Here is a 4572-nt window from a genome sequence, read left to right on the forward strand (position 1 = left end):
ATTTAGCAGATAAACCTAATGATTAACACTTGGTAATCTTAATTATTTATGCAATAGTACACTTCACTGACAATCAATTTAAACTAAATGATACAAAATACACGTTAAAACACTTTAATTACTTTATACTATTATTTAAAGTTTTACGAACTACTTCTCATGATCCGAGGTTGTTTTAGATGGAAATGACCGAGGTGTTCCGAATGTCCACAATTCTTTTCCTCCCTGTTGTAACGCTAAAGATATCACCAATCATTGTAACACAGCATCGTTTTTGTACTTCATTCAATAATGAAAGCAGACCTCACTCTAGCGACTTCTAAATTATTCCTTGAAGCTGCACTCTCACAGATTGAACGTTTTGACAACTTTTTTATTTTTTGTCTTGGAACGAGCCAATCTTTGCGAAAATCCATGACAACCAGTCATGTAAGACTGCTGACAAAAAATTTGTTCGCAGATTTTTATATTTAAGTTAAAAAACATATGATTTGCATTTTTCTTAAACCTTTACTAAGGGTTTATGCCTTAAAACCTAAATTTCCGAACGGAAATATTAAAATCTACGATCTGATTTTTTGTCATCTTATATCATTGGCTTGCAGATATTCATGCAAAAATCTGCTCTTTCCAAGACAAAAAATTAAAAAAGTCGTAAAAATGGTATATCTCTGAGAGTGCAGCTTTATACAGCATGTAGGTGCTGTGGGGTCATACTGTGTACGCTTTTGGCACCGAAATATGAGAATGCATTTAGCACAATTTTAGGAATATTATCAACCCGACATTTTGTCATGAATTAAGTTTCATTCGTTCTATATATACAAATATCTCTCCCCCGTCTCCCATCCCCAGTGCTGATGTAGTTTGTGTATCACCAAGATAAAGAAGGATGAAAATTGAATACGGCCCGTAGAAGGTAAATGTACAGTACTGACTACGTTTTTACTTGCAAAACATTACTAGTAGTACAAATCGTTTAGAAACAAGGAAAACAATAGAGGAGACTGGCTCCCCCTGTCTGATACCTACGTGTATACTACTTTGGAAACAATTTTACAATTCTGAATTCACTGTAACACAGGATTTAATGCTTTTATACGTTGTTTTTATGAGAGTAAAACATTATTCGTTTATATAGTTGGTAAGTTTCCACCGAAGACCTACTCTTTAATCAGTGGCAAAAGCTAACTTTAGATTTGAGTTCATTATCATGCAGCGTATTGGCTCAGCCGCCACGCTTTGGCTCAAGCTCCCAGGCTTTTGGCTCAAGCTCAACCCAGAAAATGAGTATTAACATGCTTATTCCGGGAAACAGGCGGTCATTTTCATCCCTGAGAAAATAAAAAAAACTCGTTAACACTGGCATTATCTTGAATGTAAGCTTCTTTAGTAACGCTTAATATTGATGAGTATCTATCTACTTTCGGTTGTAAACATGTATGTGTTTGATGCGAGAATCGTTCTTATTACCATTTTAACAGTATGACAAAATAACCGAACTAACGTATGAAGATAAAACATAATTATATGGCACTGCATTCCCTGCAAATAAGCTCTTTTGCTCGAGCTCGGAATGGGTTTCGCTCTCTTTATATACAGCTCCTAAAAGAGATGGGGCCACTCTTTCGCATACGTGCAAGAACGCTTGGAAACGTTGTAAGGAGTGTTTCTTTATCAAAATCATCTATGTTTCTATTTTCGATTTCAGCGACAGGCAAGTCTTTATAAATAGGACAGTATAGCATTTATTTGATTTTATCATGAAATTGAAATTGAAATTAAATTTCAATTCATTCAGCTGTGCACGTAGCTATTCCATTCCGGTGTAGCGTGAGAATTATCAGACCGTGAGATTTGCAAGATCTTACAGATTTCACACTACGGCGTGAGAAATGTAAGTCGTGAGAAATGTAAGACCGCTGCATCCAATGCACTTATAGGATGGTGAATTATTATTGAAGACGTATATATTGTATGATGTCCGCGTTTGTCCGTTTTGTATAAAAAGGGGATACAAATAATTAATATGAAAGACAGTGTTTTTGATATATTCCAATTAATCGCCATTTAATGTCATTTTGTATGAACAAATCTAATAAAACTTGACTTAATTAACAGAATATAGAACGGAAACTGGTGGTGTTTGATTGACAATTGTAAGACATTATTGTTAGACGTAATGTTTTATTGGCCCTGAAAAGGGCCGTTTCGTTATATTCCTTAACTACCGGTACTGCATGATACAGACACCTGAGCAGAACGCGATTACCCTCGTGCGTGAGGTGTACACCGTCGCTTGAAATGTGCCTGGTTGGCACAACTGCCGCCGTCTTGATCCGCTGGGAATTGACGACCAGGAAGACATGCCGCCGCTCTTCAGCTGACGCGTGACGTCTCGGCAGGAGTTCGACGACACTACTAAGTGCCGCCTTCCCGACGAGACGGCGGATCTGCCCACATATCTCAAGCAGATCCTCAACGATCTCGTCCGGCACTCTTTTTCACATATATCAGTACGCCTGCAACTGATTCAAATATTTACAACCGTCGTGCCACATGATTTTGAAATAAGAAGTATATATTGATAAATCTATATAAATTCATCTATATATACCTTTTTTCCTCTGTAAAGCTATGGGGAGCAAAACTATAAGTTCATAAACATACACTGCACAATAATTTTTCGTACAGCTATTCTCACTGACCTGTCATAGATATTTTTAAAATAGACGGATTTGGCTCGTATACCTCTGCGGATATCAAGGTTGTTAGCTTCAATGTGAGCCCGGCCGTAACAAGTCACAGGCTTAACAGACATGTAGTGGCCTTATGAATGCCAATATATATTTGGTCAAAATGCCTCCACAATAAACTCGATTATTTCCATTGACCACAAATAACTTGACACATCAATAGCTGACTTGCCAGACGATTCCTCAACAGTATCATTTAGTGCGTCGTACATATGCTCATAATGAACCAACAGGGTACTAATGAAACACTGAGTGTTGGGAGAGTCTGTCGTTTCGAGGCACATTGAAATATGACAGCCCCGTTTTCCTCCTCACACTCTGATGCATCGGCTAAAAAGGTCGACACTGCGCTTTTACCCGACATGTGTCTGTTAAGATTATGTTTTCCTTTTTAAAGATTAGTGAGTAAGATGTTGAAAGGTGCTCATACAATTGTGAATTTGTGTAACCTGAGTGCATAATTAGATTTGCCTCTCCTTATCTATGCAACATCAATCCCTTTCCCTTTCCCTCGCCACTTCGTTAGATCTAAGTCCAGTTGTGTAGGTTTTCAATAAGGTTGTTTGAAATGGTCCTTGCATCACTTCGTGGCAGTTCTAAAAAAACATTTATTTCCTTACCAACAATATACCGCACACAAACACTCATCTGTTCTGTTACACTAATATCAGTCATTTCATCAACTATGATGCCAAAAAACTGGCATTTTGAAACATCACATACAATCTTTTCACGTATATAGTCAACCATACATGTAATGTTTCCATTTGGAATTGCGATGTATACTTCGCTTTCTTTAGACTACTTTTCAGATTGTTAGAAAGTTGTTCATCATGTCTGCTTATCCAGTTAATAAAGAAGTTAAAATTGCTACCCTCGCGGTTTTGATCTTTTAACCACCTCCCTCTAAGAGGAATTTCTCGTGATGAAAGTGTTATAATAACTTGGTGAACTATGGCAATAAGAACATGTCTGTTTTCGAATAATTTATCGGAATAAGCTGTGCTCAACAACGCATTTATCGATTCTGTTTTTCCTGTACAAACTTTTTATAAATATCACACTAGCGCGGTTACCTCTTTAATACACATGTGTTTTAGAACTGTTGTGACTTGGTAAGATACCTATTTTAACCCTTAACAGCATTTTCCAATCTTTAAATGGTGAACAATTAAATTCTATGTGCCTAACATCTGCATGTGCAAACACAAATTCACTATCGGCATACCGTAGCCAGTTACAGTGCGTCTCCCTAGAAATGTTGAACTTTCTCTGTTTAATTGCAGGTTACTTGGAACAGTTTAGCATTGAAGTTAAGAATGTTAAATATCTCTTCATACGAAAACTGTTTATGACCAAAACTGCTAAATCCGGACAAACTGTAAAGAATGTGGAATACAACATTGGAGCAGGCAAAGTAGTTACGACATGAAGTGATAAATACCGGTGCTGCTTGCTTTCGACTTTTTTGCATCACACAGGCGTTTTATTTATAGGTCATACTAGTTAAATGCAGTTCTTCTCAATGAATCATTGTCGGACCTGGACCTTAGTATCACTTTGTGCAAGTCGTAATGATTTTGTAACCCTTACGTTCATGACCGTAAATCTTGACAATGCAGAGGATCATATCAATAAAACCGTCTGCGCCAACCACTCAAAATGTGTCCAGGTCCATCACAAACCCCGATTCTTGACCTGTACGAAGCGATGTCTACCAATGTAGGGTAAAATTCATGCGGATCTTTTGAACAATAGCGCGCAAAAATTGCTGTCGAACGGAGTCGGACAAGGCTCAATAACAGCGAGGATCGTG

Source organism: Mya arenaria, chromosome 17 (genome assembly GCF_026914265.1).
Source record: "Mya arenaria isolate MELC-2E11 chromosome 17, ASM2691426v1".
In the NCBI taxonomy this organism is placed as follows: domain Eukaryota; kingdom Metazoa; phylum Mollusca; class Bivalvia; order Myida; family Myidae; genus Mya; species Mya arenaria.